This window comes from Coloeus monedula, assembly GCF_965178545.1.
Source record: "Coloeus monedula genome assembly, chromosome: 3".
Taxonomy (NCBI): Eukaryota; Metazoa; Chordata; class Aves; order Passeriformes; family Corvidae; genus Coloeus; species Coloeus monedula.
The window spans coordinates 100,434,412-100,452,813 of record NC_138783.1 but is presented as its reverse complement, the minus strand read 5'-3'; the positions used below and the strand labels follow the sequence as shown (position 1 = coordinate 100,452,813).

At 39.3% G+C, this 18,402-nt stretch overlaps 1 protein-coding gene across 1 annotated transcript in view; it reads left to right on the top strand.

The window, feature by feature from the left end:
- The window catches only part of ARHGAP6 (Rho GTPase activating protein 6), a gene marked incomplete at both ends in the record, with an annotated part of 318,278 nt that overhangs the window by 184,135 nt on the left and 115,741 nt on the right, over window positions 1–18,402 (top strand). The gene's annotated exons all lie outside the window — the stretch shown is intronic.

Genomic DNA, 18,402 nt, shown 5'->3' with positions numbered 1-18,402 from the left:
CTCGAAAGCAGTTACTTGGTTTGCTCCAAATGTTCACCAGAACAGTGAAGAATTAAACTTGTCTTTGGCTATTTTTCAGTAGGCAGTCTTACAGAGTAGCAACTAGGTAAGAAATAGAAAAGATAAATGCCTGAGTCTATATACAAACAATTATAAATATTCAATAACTTCTGGAAAAAGAACAGTTTGGTTGAAAAATCAGGTGGACTTTGAAATGAGAGTTAAAAGTATTTGCATTGATAGTAAGGTCCAGTGGAAGACTGGTAGTGTCTTTTAGGCACAGACTGTTGTGATGAGCCCCATGTACCTGTAGTGAAGAAGAGCACAGCTGTTGCAAGTCACTGAGATAAAAGCAGCTGGACCAAGCATCTTCACTCAGTGAAAGGAAAGAGGGAAGAAGGAGCAGAGTGCTGAGCTTTTTAGCAGAAAAGAGAGAACAAGTTTTTTGTTGTTTTGGATGCCTCTCAGTACCAGTCAGTTAGCCAAATATTTCTGTTTTATAGCGTGAGGTGATTTGTCATCTCTTTGTAGACTTCCTCTGGACTGTAAATGTATGCTCTCAGAGGTGCGCCAAAATAAGGAATGTGCTTGGACTATATGTGCTGATGTAGAAATGATTAATGATTGAGGAGGCTCCTTTTCTAACAGTGGCTATTTCTACTCAAGCTGAGCAGTATTCATCTTACGTGATGTGCACAAAGGTTTGGACTGAACTGCTAATAATTCTCAGCACTCCACAGAGGAATCCCTACAAGATCTGGACTGAAATAAATACATGTGTGCGAGTCCTGATCGTATGTGGATATGTAAAGTGAGGTAAGGATGTGTTGGAGTAGAATAGTTTCATTCCTGCTGCCTTTTAAAGGTTTCTGCTCTCATTGAATAGTTTTCCCCATTGCTGTCCTGTATGTGAAGGGCAGCTGTTTCTGATAAGCCAGCTTCAAATTTCTCCTTAGTGTTAAAATACTAGGTTTTTGAGTACCCCACTTTCCACTTTACTTTTATAGCCCTCTGGCACCTTAGCTCCATGGAGCCCCTTGCAGCTCTTGCCAGCTCTGTCTGCGTGCAAGACCCCTCTGTGTAGAGTACAGAAATGCTCTTCATACTGAGGCAGCAGCCTTAGAAGCTCAGGTACTCACTTAGCTCACTTCTGTTGCTTAGTGTTCATTGAACCTGCAGAAAGTCTTTCAAAAAGCTGTCTTCAGTTCATGAGGGAGAACTCTGCATATATCATCCCTTCTAGACATTAACCTGATCTGTTCTTTAATTCTTAGCAGCTAGGACTTAATCATACCTTCTAGCTGTGCTGTTTGACTACCAGTAGCTAGCACTCTCACACTGTTAATGTTTGGGAGGCATTAATGTGTTGTTATGTTGTTAAACACAAATATCCCACTGGATATTTGGAAGCATACAGAGATTGATTTGTTGCAGTACCAGTGTTCTCTTGGAATTTAAAATGAGAAGGCTGCTAGATCTGTTCCTTTTGGATAGCTGCTGTCTGAAGGTTGTGGCTGTGTTCCCTAGTTCATCAGAGAAACTCTTTATCAGTGGAATGAAATGAATAATAGAAATAACACAATACTCTGTCTTTACAATAGACTTTCTTTTCTCTTTTTCCCCTTCAGTTCTCTGAGTGTTTCACTCAGGGTGACCAAGGCTGATTGCCATATACACAGAATCCTCTTATCTCTGGCAGTATATGTGATTATTCTTACACTGGATGTATTTATAACAGGACCAGGCTCAGTGTATGAAAGACTGTTCTAGCATACATCAGTTAAATCATCCAGATGCTAGAAGGTACTTCTTTCAGATTTTTACCAGATTTTGCTTTAGGAATTGCCTCTGCTGGTAATACTGAGAAGTAAAGCAGGGGCCTTTGAGGGGCAGCAGCCAGCATGTGCTTTATGTGTGGTAAACAGCCAGGTGTATGCTGCTGTACTTGCGTGTCACCTGTCATGGTACAAATGAGAAGTAGCTTCTTGCTGAGACATTTTTGAGGTGGGAACTTTGCATAACAGAGGCCCCTTGTTGAGTGTTTGATGGCACTATAAATTTTTGTTAGTGTAACTAACTGTAAGGTTTGAGATGGGGTGCTGAAAAGGGGAAATGCTCTCTGCTTGTGCCCTGTCACCTTGGGTGAAGTCCAGCATCTGTTGTCATGTAAGATAATTGTTACTTGTCCTTCAGGTAGTGTGATGTCTTCTGTCAATTGGTATTTATGTATCTGCTTTTAACTCTGTTACTTAAAATATTCTTAGAAACTGAAAAACAGCTCTCCTCATGCATTTATATTTTCTTTGGTAAAGGTGTTTGAACCCAGCCCTTTGTCATCTTCACATTAGACTTTGAGAAGATGTCACTGGTGACTGTCAGGGTAGAGAATGAGGAGATTTGGTCATTTACAAAAGTTATCGAAGGATCTTTGTCATACTAAATTTTTGCATGTAATGTCTGTTTGTATATTGTCTTGACTGAGTACTGTGATGGTGTCCAGCAAGGATTTGCCTGTGGTGGCCTGCCCTGCCTGTGGGTGAGGAAGGTTGTTCCTCCCTGCTAAGATGAAGGGGTGGTGCAATGTCACACAGAGGAGGTGCTCATGGGGGAAATGTGTGCATGCTGTCCACGACGCCTTGGGCTATTGATGTAATTTTTTATACTGAGAGAAAACCTCTTATTACAGTCTCGTAGGATGGTGAACCACAATCAAACCAGTTGCATTCGTACACCATGTGAAGAAGCTCATTTAATCCTCAGGCAAGTTTCAGAGGTCAAGTCCTTTCATCCCATTGCCTCGTCTTGGCAGAGGCCCAGTGCCAAGGAAGAGTCCTGTCTTCGCCCTGTAATTCCTCCTCCAGACAGCCTCCCCTGCCAGAGGAGACTCTGTCTTCCTTGAATGTGTTATCTCCCTGGACCTGCTGTATGCATGCACAGAGCAGCTATGCTGGAAATGTGTATTGCTCAATCATCTTCTAAACCAGTTCTCAATGGTTCCTTCAGGCCCCCGATCTTACCTTCTCTCCTCACCAGAGTTGTAGAAACGGAAGTGTATAGGGAGCCATGGCACAGTGAGTTTCCACATGGATACCACCGTGGGATGGCACCACACAAGTGGAGGTGAAAGGGCTGATGTACTGGTGAATGGGTTTAGGGTGGAAAGGACAGGTGCAAAGTCAAGGAAAATGGCAGACAATGGTGTGTAAGGGCAAATGTCAGAAGGGCTTGTAAATATTTTGTTTTCTGCCTGAGTTTTAGGATGTGTGTGTTGCTCTGTAACTTGAAAAACGGATGAAAACCTGTGAAAATTTGGCTATATGCTAACCCAAGATTTTTCATGAGCAGGGAAGCAGAAAGCATTACCTCTTGTAAAACCTTGTCTTCTCAGAGTAACTTCCATCTCAGTGATGCACTTGGAGCTATGCTAACCTATGACACCCAGTTATGCTCCTTGTGAATGCAACATTCAAAATATTTGCAAGAGCCACTGCCTTGGAATGTCCCAGTTAGCTTTGGAGGAGTGGGGACGAGCAGCTGCAGTGGCCTCTGTCTTCTTGCTGCCAGGTGGGGTGCCTGCAGGGAGTCTTCAGCTCATCCTGAGCTTCACTTTCCAAAGAGTTTATTTAACACTTGTCAGTTATTTACGACGTTAAAGCCAACTTTTATGGGAAAGTCACAGCAATTCATGCAAAGTAAGCTGTAGATATATATGGCTAAAATGTTACCGAGAACTCCAAGGCTTGAAAACGTAAAGATTTATTCAAAGACAGGACACTGCTCACATTTCCCAGAAAACACATCATGAAGGAGATAGATTTGTATTAAATGAGTTGGCACCAAGAAACAAAAAGCTCTTTTAGGCTTGGTCTTGAGAGATACGGAAAGTACTTGTTAAGCATTAAGCATCTGGGGAGCCTCTCACCTTCAGTTGCTCAGACCTTTGCAGGGTTGAACATCTGGAGACCTTTCTAAAGTTTGTTTTTTTGACATTTATTTGCCAAGTTGTCTTATCCTTTCTTAACAGAAAGGTACAGGAGCTAGTTAGCACATACGAAGAGACATATTAGAAAATAAATTATAGTTTTGTAGTTAAATGTTCTTTTAGGTCTTTTTTTTTTAATAAGAAAATTAAGTGTGGCAGTGGCCGATTTCGTTACTTTTGTCAGGATATTCCCAGGTTGTGGGAGAATCTTAGGAAAAAGTTATTAAACATTCTTAGTTGCTCCAAAGTATACCTACAATGAAATTCTATTGCATTATTTATGAAATTAGAATATTTAATTTTTAGTCTCCTTCGTTAGAAAACCCCACAAAGTTTTGCAAGATCTAAATAAATAACAGAAACAAAGCTTTTTAGAGAGGTTTGATGGCCCCTCAGATTTTTTTTTTATCATATGGATATGTTCTGATGCATTTTTCTTTACATGTAATATAAAAGGGTCAGTTGTTACTTGCAGTAACATTCCTTTACATTTCTCTGACTATGTAAAGCAGCTACTAGTGGTACAATATGTATACTCTGAAGGTACCTTATGTGACAGCAAGACTTAAACCAACTCTACTGAATTATTTACGTTTTGGAAATGTAAGGAAGTTACGTCAAGATAAATGTTAGTTTGTTGCACATCTATATTAAGAAGTTTCTGTCCATTACAGGCGGATCACTCTTACTCAGCGGTACACAGAAAGTGGCATGCCCCTTTGTCACTGAAGAGTGATGTAGTTCACGTTCATTGTGGAGTTGCCATATGAGCACAGTCTTCTCCACTGTAATCTTACCACAGAGTTCACCCAGTGGCAATGCTGCAGCAGCTGCCTGATCTGCCTGTGTTCCACGCTAAGAAGAAATCAGACAACTGCTAATGAATATTGTTTGAGTAAGAAGAGTAGAAGCAGGGGAAGCAGCATACTGGTGGGATTCATGCTATTTTCAAAGTAATTGTCTTTTTCTCTTAGTGCATTTCTAGGCTATAGTATGGACATAAAAACAAGTGAAGAGGAAAACACACTGAAGAGAGTCAAGAACTCTTAGGAGGAAGAAATGGGGAAAGGAGAATGCAGAGCTCATCCAGGCAGATGAGATGGATTAGAAGACAAATACTGGGGGAAAGGGACAATATCAGTGAGGGGCACGTCAAATGACTCCTGAGAAAGATCCCTAACAATAATCAGCAATGGAGCAAGTAGGTCATGTTTTTATAGGTAACCAGGAGATTTTGTAGATCAAGAAGTCAGTCTTTATTGAATGAAAGAAGTTAATAATGGCTGACTTCAGTGCTGAAGGATGTGGATTATATTTTTAAATTTTATCTACCATGAAAGCAGTGTCCTGGGCGGTTCTGGAGCATTAGCATTAAAGAAAAAATGCTGCGTGACTGAACTTGGTGTGTGTAGACCCACTGACTTTAGCAGACTGTTTCTACTCTTAAGCTTTCAGTATCTTACTAACCAAACTGACAGTGTGAAATAATACCTGAGGAGCTCTTTTTAAAAGTTTGCATTTTAAGATCTGGACTTATATAAAGATTGTTTCTTTAACATTTACAATTCTAAGCATTCCAATTCACTGTGTAAAATCGGGGTCAAAGAAATCTCAGAGTTTATTTTTTTATAGAGAATAATGGCATTATGATAAATCTTAAATTATAGTTGTCCTAACCTGGTATGTTTGACTTCTTTGAGGTGGATTCTCCCATCCTGGGGCCGATCTAATGTGTGAGTAGAAATTGGGTGTTCTTTTCTTTTACTGACTTTTTTGTGGGATGTTATTTCATTTCTCAGTGGTTTAAATTTCCCTATCTTTCTGTTGATTCTGAGAATGTCTGGCATTGTTCTTATTTAATTTATTAGGGACCAACAGCTGGCTTTATTACTGTTTTTGTAGATGCTGCCTGTGAGAGATGCCTTTGTAATATGGTTGAGATGCTCTGAAGCATTAGAATGGCAGTCACTCCAAATGAGACAAAGATCTCCAGTTTCTGCCCTGCTGGGTTAAGGTTAACAAAGTTTGAGATTCTTGTGCTGGGTTGTATCTTTCCAGTGAAGTCTTTTAGTGAAGCTGTCAGACATTGATGAAATTAGTAGATTTCTTTATGAAGTTTTTTTTATAATTCTTCCCCAACTTCACATCAGTGTCTGTATATGTATGAAAGGTGCTTATAACAAGTCAGTAAATAATGTTAGCATGTATGCAGATTACAATAATTAGTGGGCTATGGGTGGATGAAAAAATGAGTATGTGTGGATATCTACTTGGTGCTCCTTTCTGGTGAAATTGTTAAGCACCTGGTGACAGGAAGGGAAGGAAGTTGTTGAATTTCATAACTGTTTTATAAGAACATCAGTACAACCTTTCTGTGTTGTATTCTGTCTTGAATTAACTGCCATAGTCTTGTTTTCACATATATAATACAAAGTCTGCAATATACACATTTTGTGAAAGTGTTAATTTTTAAAATCCACTTGGAAACTCATCAGTCAAATGTAGTTGGTATATTATAATTCTTTGTGCTATCTACTTTAATCTTCTTTTCTTTGTAACCTGTTGACAGATTAAAATGAACACCTAGCTAGTAATAAGCTTTTATTTTATTTTTTTTGTGTAGAAGTTTCTAATAGGTCATGGCTTGGAGACGCTTTGTCTGTGCCAAACTCAACAGCAACCAAAAAGAAAACCCCTTTAACAACACAAAACCCAAACATGACTAAGGATATTATAAACCACAGTGAGATACAGAAGAGAGATGGAAACAATCTGTTAATAACTTTCGTTCCATCCTTTTGTCTTACGTCACCTACCATTGTGTGACAAATGGAAAAACCCCTTGAGTCTCTTTGAAAGAGCAAAGAAGTGCATATTTTTTATGGTGGCATTCTTCAAATATATTTTACCTCTGTGTTTTAATTATAAATTTCAGCTGAGCTGCAAAGTGGAGCAACTGACCTAACATGCAAGATATATATATAGAGAGAGAGAGAGAGGGAAAACATTTAAAGCAGATTTATGTCTTTCTACAACATTTCTGTCCAGTAGAATATAATAAAGTAACAGAAAGTTGGAAATACAATTCATAATAGGAGGACTTGACTTAAAAACTTGAAATATTTGCCCTTAAAAATGTGCCTTCCTTCCTTGCCAATACAATTATTTTCAATAATCTTAGTCCTTTTTCAAATACTGTGTTGTGAAAGAGCAATTACTGAAAGACCTAATCTGGTGCAGAAAAACTATTCAGTCCAAACTGATAATTTTCTTTCAGGGGCACAGTAAAAAATTGTTCTTGAATTGTAAATGGTTCTCACGTGTATAAATAACAACAGAGAAAAATAATTCAAAATTCAACTTTCATGTCACACTAATACAAAACAAATCAGAAGCTCAGCTGATTAACTGTATGGGAAATGCTTTTAAGATTAATAGATAGAAATCTGTATAAGTGTTCTGTGTAGTTTAGTTGTTTCATATTGATTCCTTCTTGTTTTGCAAGGGGTTAAGCTTTGGTGTTTTTTACCTGGTTCTGCAGGAGGCATTATTGAGTTTCCTACCTCGCTGTCTCATATTTTTTCGGAGACAGTAAATTAGTTTTCAGTGCTCAGCTGTGTCCTGCCAATCATTTCTTCAAATCCAGTGGAGTCTCCCTTGAGTCCTGCAGGATGTGGGTGACAGCCCCTGGCTGTGGTGTGACTGGCCTCCTGCTCCCTCTTGTACGTGCTGCAGTTTCCATATGGGCACCCATGTCCTGAGGAGGCTGAGCAGGCCTAGGGCTGCTGTGGCACAAGGCTCTCCTGGCTGCTGAGCGCAGTCATTCCTGCTCTGAGGTGATGGAAGCTGGGACAGGCGCATCTGCTGCTCCATAGTGGTGTGGAAGCAGCTGGTTGTAGCTCCCCTTTGTCCTGTACTGCCCAGCAGGAGGTTTTTGCCTGTGAGCATGGAAGGTTTACAAGTGAAGCATCACCAGCAGCTGTCCTTTTTGCCCATGTATTCTTTCCCCTGTTGGTAACAACGCTGGCTTTTACAGAGGCATGTGAGAACTGCAGTGCTCCCAACAGAACTGGGCTTTCACTTTTAAAAAGAGACATTTGGCTCAGATGTGAGAAATGGTGGGGGTTCAGGTGCTGCTGGTGGCTTTCTGACCTCTCTCACTCCTCCAGCTCACCAAGGGTGTTTCCTACTCTTCACTGCTTATTGGGCTCTTCTTTGTGCTTGTCACCATGCAAAGTATGTATTTATAGCTCTTAAGTGTGTAAACCCACATTGCCACAGAATTTATCAGTCTGTCTTCTGTTTTGCTGCTGATTGTGGTTCTAAAATGCTTTTACCAAGGACTATTATAATAAATTATAAATAGCTAAATAATTATTTAGAAATGCGCTGACTCAAGCTTATTGTACACATGAGGACTAGTTCAATTTTTTGTTGGTAAATGGCAACTATTTTCCTTAAAAGTCTGGAACTCTGACCAGCAGAAAGGTCTGCAAGCAAATTAATCAGGGTGAGAGTAGTAAAACCAGCCCTGCTCAGGCTTTTTTCCTCCCTTCTGTGTGGGAAACATGACGTTTTCTAACCCAATAGTGGGAATGTTTTCTTCTGCAGGCCTGAGTCACTTGTGAAGAATGCTAAGATTAATACACAAGATTAATTTTCTCACTGCTGTCTTCTCTATTGCAGAAATGGAAGTTTGTTTGCTTTTCAACTTTTCTTTCAGTTCCAGCAAAATTTCAGGTACTCTGAACATTTCCTTTAGTACTAATGCAAACCCAGTTTTGTTCTGTAAATTCTGTAAAATTTATCCTTGCATTTTAGTGACCATGAGCATAGAGGTTCACGTGTGTTCTCTTTCAGATTTAGCTTATTTTAGAGTGTAGTGATTAATCTTTGAGCTGTGAGCATAGAGCTGTGAACAGTTTTTACTTTATCAGGGTTCCCTAGATGTACAGTATCAGTTTAATTCAGTTTTTTTCCATTTTCAACATAATATTAATTATACCTAATCTATAACAACAGATGTTCTGAAATGACATTTATATTTATATTGGATTCTCTAATAGAGCTTACTCTTGCTGTCATCTTTCTTAATTAGGCATTAAGGATTTTTGAAAGAATTAGTCTTAAATACTAAAACTAAAATATGAGATAAAGGATGTCTTCCCAGCTTGCTCCAGAGTAAGCACTACTGTCTATATATTGAATCTTATCAGAGGCCAGATTTTAATGCACATTAATTTCATTGTGACATGTACTGCGTAAGTGTTCCCATTGAATTTGAACAAAGAGACTTAAACCTCTATCTTAAATGAATAAACTGTCTGTTAAAGTAATTTCAGGAAAAGCAGTAGTACAAAAATGAGTTAATGTTCCCATGGCAAACGCACCTTAATTTATATAATTTTAAGATTTAACACATGTAGTTGAAAGCCATCTTAAGTGAAAAGAGTTCAATTGGCTTTTTCTCTGTAGTTTGTAAATAACAACATGTTCTGTGTACTATCCCTAAAGGAGCAGGAGCAAAGCTCCAGGTGTCTCTCTTTGTACTTTGGGCCAGGCATTAGTTCCAGCACCAACTGTGTCAGCTTTGTCCTGCACGAAGCGCTGCTATTCCTTTCAAGACTGCCAGGGAAATGCCTGACTTTGCTCCCTGCCTTCCCTGTGTCCCAATGCTGCTGCCCACAGAGGCAGGATAAAAGGTGACCTGGAAATGATAAAACTGGCTTTGGGCCCAGCAGTGTCTTTATGTCTCTTATTTGATTAAAAGGAAATCAGTCTGGAGAACAGTTAGGAAGAAATGGAGATGCTTTGGATGAGCATATGTGTAACTTAGTATGGTCATGTTCAGGTACCACTGCTGTGCGTCATGTGTGCCTGCTGATGCTCGTCAGCTGTGTTCTCTTTGATGCTCATATGGTTGGACAAATTACTGTTCCAATTAAGACTAAAAAAAACCCAACATAATTTCCATTTTAGATAGGTTGCTTTCTCAGAGAGGTTTATTGTCACAAAGATGTATGAAATCCTATTCCACTGATGTAACTGAAATTTCTGCCTTGTTCTTCATTTAGGATAAATGTTTACTTGGGGTTTCTTGTAGTGTTAAGGGACAGAGATTATCTCGTAGCAAACATCCCATTCTTGTTGTTAATGGGTTTTGGGTCTCCAGTGTGATGAGGAGGTAATAGAGGTGGAAAAAAGGTAACATTAAAGCTCATGAAAGTCTGTCTTCTCATTCAGTCAATGAGAAGACATGAATAGTAATTGAAAAGATAATTAAAATTTGACAGGCTGCCAAAATTTATATATCACATAATTTTTTTTCATTAGTGCATTATTTTTTGAAACTATTTGTGACTCTTTTGGCCTTTTTTTCTTTCTTACCTTCCTGCATCTGACTGGTCATTTCAATTCTCCTCATTTCCTAATGCCCTGAATTTTTCTTTGCCTGTTGACAACACCCTATTTCATTCTGTGTTCTCCTTGTTTGCATTTGCTGCTTTTTTTCTATAGGTTTTTGACACCATTGATTTCCTGCTCAGTCCCATATTGGCTACTCATTAACTTCCCTTGAATTTTTCCCTTTGGGTATTTACTGCTTACTTCTACAATTTTTCATGATCCTTCTTTTGTTCCTTTCTTGTTATACCACAGTCAAGATTGGTCATTATTCCTATTTACCAACAAAATTTTCTGGGACTCTTGTATCGTCATTAGGTAGAAACAAAGGCAACTGTGTATTTTGGTGTACTTAACAGGGCTAGAAATTAATTAGAAGTGTAAAAGATAAAACCTTCCCCTTGGCTTGGAGACTCAAATTTCACAAGAGTTCTCTATTTAGATAGCCTTGCAATTTCTGATTTTCCATATTCAGATCAGCCCCTTTCTACTTTCCCCATATCAGTGCATTGTCAGTTTAGAACTTGTTCTCTGATCAATGAAAAAGTTCAGATAACATGGATGAAAACTCAAATTTTCCTCCCATTTAGACTAAATTTATCTCAGTAAGACTTACTGAAAATATCTGAAGCATCACACAGATTAATAACAAGCCAACATGTCAGGTTAAACTGGAGAGGAGACACATTGAATCACAAACTGCAGAAGACTTTGTGAGCATCTTGCTGAGGCCTTTTCCGAAGGTGTTATTTATGGTGTATGTTACTTCAGTATGTTTCTAAACAGACAAGAAAGACGAATCAGAGTCATAAGAGCACAGAAATGTACTTGAAATTTAGCACTCTTCACGCTGTGTTCCAGCCTGTCTGACAACAGTTGCTGTAAAGCATCTGGAGAAGAGAAAGGATTAAGCCCTGCATCTTGAACGATGCACTCATACTTGGGCAGTGAGTAGCAGGGTGCGGTCCACGTCTGAGACTGGTGCTGGACTTCTATTCCTGCCTGTGCAAATGGTTTCATGCTGACCTTAGGCAATTTCCTTGGGGCTAAGTTAAAAGAGGGAGGGAAGTGTGAAGCTGCAAAGTTGTAACACACTTGTGAAACCCTTGGCTTTTTCTGGAGGGGAAACTACAGCCTTGAGTGCGTGTGTAAACTCCCTGTGCAGTGGAAAGGGTGAAGCAGGTCCCTGTCACAGACCTGCCAGTGTGCCAGACAGGGCTGCACAGGACCAGAAAATGTGGGTTCACTGTTCTCCAGCATGGCCTGCAGGGAGGTTCCAACTCCAGTTTCTTGGAAGAGCTACAAGCCCCTAGGTTAGAGAATAGCCTAAATTCAGGAATCTATTTGTTTGTGTTTGCCTGGTTGATTATGTTGGTTTCATTTGATTTTTTTATTCCCTACTGGTGGTCATGTCTGATTTTTGGGTTTGATTTGAGGATTTGATGTTTTTTTTCCCCTTCACCCTTTTCTTAGTTTTTGGTTTTTGTTTTTTTTCAGAAATATATTCCCATATCTGCTTAGTGTTCTGGCTATGAAGCTCTTTTTTTTTTTTTTTTTTTTGCAAAAGAGCCTGTTTCCATGTTTCTGAATGAAAACTGTGGTCATCTCTTTGTCCTGTAAGCATGTGGCCTTTTACACATACCTCTGGGAGACCACCTCCTGTACTTTCTGCCTTTTCAGTCACTGCTGTGTGGATGTTAGTGTGGTGTGGTGGGGCTGAGGTATGGAGAGCAGACTGACATTTTACTGGTTGTACCAGGAGGGCTGTGGAAACCTGGGCAGTTTCCCTGGTCTAAATTTAAACACCTATGTACAGTCCCTGTTAGGCATGTGGCACAAACCTTTTGTTTTGGTTTTCTCACATGTAAATTGGAGTGATTTTTGAGCTGGCTACTTCACAGGAATATGGATTGGACCCCTCTGCTGCTCTGGATTCAATAACCTGTATATATTGTTATAAACATAGTTTGCAAGCTGATAGTGGTTGATTTGTTCTTACTATCACAACTCTCAAACAGTATGAGGTATTATTCTCACTTATTTCTAACAGTGCAGAAAAGAGAGCAGAGATGTTCATTTTTAAAGTAAAATCAAGCAGTCTTTTTTTTTTTGTTCTCAAGATCTACCAAGAAACAAAGGCTTCTTCTGCTTTTCTCTTCATAGGATCTTATGTAACAACCAAAGTGATAGTCCTTAGACTGAACTTTTGTACATTATTAATATGATTTTTCAAGATCTTGCACTCTTTTGCACATCAAACTACAATAACATAGCATTGGGACCATCAGTAGCAATTTGGATCACTTTATCACCAGTCTTATTACATAAAATCTGTACCCAGAGGATGTGGAGTTACTCTTCAGGGACATTTGCATCTTAGGATGTCTCTAACCCTTTCTATGGAATGCTTGTTTTTTTCAAACATGTCAGAATACTGTGAAAAAGCCCAGTCACCAAAACTTAGAACATATCTGTCTCTCTTGCTTTATAAAGTTGTGACTGAGTCTGTAAGATAAACCTTCAGGATCCTTGTGAGAAGTTGTGAACTTCTCTGTTCACAAAACAGAGCCTGGCACTCTTTAGCCCTTGTGGAAAGGCTTTCCATCTGTCCAGCACTTTTGGCAGCTAAGACATTAGAAAAGCTTCCATAAACAAGGTGTGAAAGCAGAACAAGTGAGTGTGGTCCTGCTCCAGCTAACATTACTGAAGGACTGATGTGAGCTTCCTTTAGGGCAAAGTTGTCTTCCTGTGCATTCACAACAGAGAGAGAGATGGTATTGGGTCTGTGTTGGGTTCTGTAGCTATTCCACCCTGCCAGGTCCCATTTAGCTCTTTTCTCACTGCCTAACTTTGTTTACTGACATTACTAGGGATCCCTTTAAATGTGGCATCATGGCCAGTTTAGGATTCTACTTTCTGGATTTTTGTTTTCTTGAATGATGTACAAGCAGACCCAAGTGTCTCAGAAGTGAGTAGTGTTTCAGGGTACCTCAGGTTTTGAATGGCAAAGTCAAGTCGCTGATTTTTTTCAAAGGATGAGGGCACAGGGTCAATATACCTCAGAGAGCCTCTCAAAGTGAGTGGTTGTGACCTAAGTCTGAAGCAGCATATTTATACAAAAAGCCATACTCCCATGTCACAGCGAGTGAGATTATCACTTTGCTCTTTCTGGGTGTCTTGCTCCCTGTCAAGATTTGGGAGAGGGAATACCAGAAGCAAGACATGATCTGTCCAAAGCAGCACGTTCTTCTGTTGTGTGGTGAGCTAGAACAGACTGAAGCTCTGAAGTCATGCAAGCATTTTCTCTAGGGGAGTATAAATGTCTAAAATATATTAGAACTCAGTTTTTAACCAGGACTCTTTTAAGTACATCTACCCAGAAGAAAATCTGACCATTTTATTCTTACGTTTGCAAAACATCGGTAGGATTTATGTAAGTATTGTTATTATTTACAGTTGTAGTTATAATGTTTGGGTTGAACATTCTCTAGCAATCAGTGACGAGCTGAATTTATATCCTTGCCTGGTTTTGTGTGTCACACATTGCTATATATTAAACCTAATTGTCAGGTAAGTGTTGATCTGAACAGAACAAGTGTCTTGCTCAGAGCAGCCCTGCTCATGCTAAAGCTGTGCCTTAGCTTCAGGAAATGTACTGTAATTAAATGCCAATAGAAATTGTTAACTTGGCAGTAGCTCAAGCACTGTATTGCAGTGAGGTCTTGATTTCTTTTATGCCAAGGTAATGTTAGAGCAGCACTTGATTTATCCTGAATTTACAGGGCTGTGGCAGACTGTAGTCTAGTTCTGGGCATTGGAATACTTCCCTGAAAAACAGGAGGAGTGTAGTTTACTTTTTGTAAGTATATTGTTGTTTTTTATGGCTAATAGAATATTCTTCATATGTAATTCTGGGAATAGTGTTATGGGAGCTGGATAGTTGGTATCACATAGAGTTAAAAATACCAGAAAGGCAAAGAGCCTGAGTCCAGTTTATGAAGAATGTAGAGCAGTATGGCATACATAGTGTGAACGGGAAAATTCCCTGCTTTGTAGATTCAAGTAGCATGTATATATTTCCAAACATGGCTTAGTTGTGTTTTTTTTAAATAAGAAAAGAAATACTCTCATTCTTAAGCTTCCTTTTGGAGACAGTAGGACTTTTTCTTACTATTTTTCTTATTTTCTTCAAATCTACTCACCCCCAATATTTAGCTGTTGTCTTGAATCTAAGCAGTACGCTCTGGATTTTTATACTTGGATTTTGTGTTAGTGAATAAAAACTCACAATACTCTCCATGAGAAGCAAACAGAAGATGAAATATCTCAAGCTGCAGTGTGATTTGATTATTTAAGATTCTGATCTTCATCTGCTTGGTTAAGCTATAAGGATATTGATTTTAATGGACAGACCAGGTGATAAGTAATGTGAATGTTTTACATGAGAAAATCTTTACACTGGTGCTTATTCATTTCAAGACATAGGAAGTAGCATGCTACTCAGCTGCTTGTTCTTCCAAAACATTCAGCATCACTTCTCTGTAAAAGTTCAGTGCTAGAAACAATAAATTTATATTCATCAGCTTCATCATGCAAACTGTACAGATACAGAGTTAAAAGAATATGATGGTACCAAGCAATTTGTTTCTCATTTGCTTAACTGAGCCTGGGATTCAGACTTCATGTTCTGAGTGCCTTTCAATCTGGTATATATGTGATTAATGTTGGTGAGTCACTTATGATGGGCTTTTTCTCGCACTGCAAGATAGGGAGACTTTCTGCTCCTCCCACCACCAGTTCAAAAGCACTGTAGAAGACAGAAAGGAGGAGATATTTTTTCGTATTTTCAGAATTGCACTCTGTTAAAGGAACTGAGGAGATAGCCAGTCCCTTTGGCATTTGCTGCGCAAGTGTCTGCAAACCAAGACAGCTGGGATTTGGGATAAAGGTGTAAGTAGATTGTTATACACTTGAGAAATGTTCTTACTGCTTATTTAAATTCAGAATTTAGTCTAGAAAAAAAGGGGAAGGAAGATTTGGGAAGTAATTCTGAAGGTGCAGGAAGTCAAATCATGACCTGAATCCTTTAGGGGTTCATGGTAGGAGTTGTTGGTGCTCTGGAGTCTGCTTTTTCCTGTCAGAAGTAAATAAATAAATAGTCTCGTGGCGAGAATATAATGTTTCATTTACACAGATTAGCTCAAAAGCTTGCTGTAGCTGGCTTTAAAATAATATAGGCATGTCTACAGAGTTTTCCCTGTAATTTTAGAAAATGCTTTTCCTCTGTTTCTGTATGTGTGCCTCTGCATAAAGAATACAATACATAGGTTGATTGTGAGATTCAGTTACCACAAAATTCATCAAATAGGACAGAATGGCTTCCATATTGAGGAATTTTAAAGGGCTCCACTTTGCCTGTACCTAGAGATCAGATATTTGGAAATGCCTAGGCACATAAATATCCTGGAAGTCCTCAGTGGCATTTTACAGTGTTTAAACCAAGTTAATAGCTGCTGGTTGGAACAGGGCTTAGGCAACTGACTCCCTTCTGGCTTAGCCCTGTGAGACCTCTATGTGTAATTTTAGACCTCTAAGTAATGTTAAAATATGGTCTGATACTTCAATGAGTATGTTTCAGATAAAATTTGAAGTCTACCTGACATCACTTCTGACGCTGAGGACAGACCTCTTGAGCTTGTTTCTTGTGGATTTTGGCTTCTGTGTCCGTATTGTGTTTTGTGGAGCTGCAGCCCTAAGACAGGACAGGGCAGAATCACATGAGGCTAACCCCTGCTGCTGTAGACAACTGTGTCGGATAATTCTTGTTGTTATGGTTGTGATGTTCATTACAAATAACATTACTGACTATTTGGTGACCTCTAGGAATTTATTCTTCTATCTTCTGTCTACTACCTTTTGGACTGGTATTTCAAAACCAACTCAGCAGAAAGCATATGGCTGCAGTGAGTATCAATGTCAATTACTGTGACATTAGTAATAGTGCTGTTAGTTTGGATTCACACTTTTGTTGGATGTATAAGTTTAATTCATTCTGTTATGGATTCTGCATTCTACAGTCTGTATTGCTAGCAGGTTGGAAAAGAAATTAACCCATGGGGACAAGAAATGTTGTCTAATGCACACACTAACAACACTTCAGAAAGTGACGTCCATTAAAAAAATAAGATTTGAATAATTAATTGTAGCAGAGATTGATACTTTCCCTTCCTTCCCCCTCTGTTCCTCCACAGCTTTTGGAGCTGTGTTTGCTTTCCAGAAGTATAATGACATTCTCTGAGTGACTGAAAAGGCTTATTTCTGCCATAGGCTTAGAGCACAAAGGATGAATGCTTTGGAAGTGCAATGCTGATCTGAACGCTAGGGGAGAAAACAGAGCTTTATGAAGACAGAAAATGAAATTATTTTATAACCTCTTCATTACTTCTAATGTTTGTTTTCAGTATTTTCTGCAGTATTTTTTTCTTTTCTGAAGAAATCTACAGCTTCCACATAAGTTCCTTTGCCCTGTTGGTTTTCATGACTCATTATTAATTAAAAATCTATTGCTACCAACAGAAGATGCTCAGGTCAAGCTTCTGGCTGCTATAAAATGCACACTAAATACTCAGCATGCATTCTGGCGGGCATTTGCACTTAGCCAGCAAGGAAGGATACTCTTGGGAACCCTGCAGAGAATTGCTGAATATTCTGTAAGACTGCCGTGTCCAAGTTCAGACAGTATGTACAGCATGGCTCTCTGAAAACAGATTTTTAAAAAGGTGAGACCAGAGAAGTTAGAGTGGGTAAAGAAAAGCAGAGCTGTGTATGTGTGGGTGAGGAGGAGAGTGTTTCTCCTGTACTCTGACCTTATATTTTCCCTTCTCTGTATGGTTTATTCCCCATTTCCCATGCATCTCTTTCATGCAAGGTTTCAAGGGACCCTCTGTTATACTCTGGAATAGCGTGTGGCTGAGGAGGAGACAGATTCCAATGGCTTTACCAGGAGTGAACCAGCATAGGGTCACCTCTGCACCAGGTCTGCACTATGGGCTACCATCCTTGAACTTAGAAGTCTTGCCATGAGCCTGATGAAGGTGGTCCAGCTGACTGTTCCCTGGTGGCATTGTAAGCTCATGTTCCCCACAGTGCATTCCTGCATTCTGACTGAGTGGTACATGGAAAAATACACCTCTTTGATCACACACTGTGACTGTAACACCTACTAACTACTGTGACAGGCACTTTCTTAATACCCTGTGTAGAACATGTTTTTATTATTCTGGAAAGGTTCAGCAAAATGACTTGGTATGTTGTCATCTCTGAATTCCCCTTTTCCCAGGCAGTTTGAACCTGTGTATGGACACCTCTGTTTTTAAAGTTTACCTTTTAAAATGTGCGTATCATCTGAATTGACAAAGGTAATACATCTTTCTGCCTTTTTTACATCAGCCGACAATATCATAGATATTATACAAGGAACACTAAGAAAGAAATTATAAAAGGAATATGGAGTAGCAGATCTGGTTTTGCAGTTCCTCTCAAAGCTTAGAGCCAGGTCTGTTTTCATCCTGGCTGTTATTTCCTGTATGATGCTCAATGGGCATGAGGAGCCTTTCTGGTATTCACTATTTTTGTCAACTCTGATTTGTTGAATGGGCAACTTCTTTAATAATGGTTTAAAACATTTTGTGATTCTATGCCTGATGGCGTGATGTAGCTCTGATAGTAATCCCAGTAGGAACAAACAAGGAAACGTCTATAAATCCCACTAAGCTGTAGTCGCAGCTGACAGGTTGCTGAAAGCCTGCCATTGCTCTTGCTGATCTAGGGAGGAAAAGAATGCCTTCAGCTGGGGGCTCAGAAGTACCTGGTGAATCCAAAGAAGGGCAGCTACAGCTGTGGGAAATGCTGCACTCTTACAATGCCTGCAGGACATTCAGTACAGATCAAGGCAACCAGATAGGTAAAACAGTAATTTTTTTTTTTAATGTCCCATTTCTGTGCTGCCCATAAGCTCC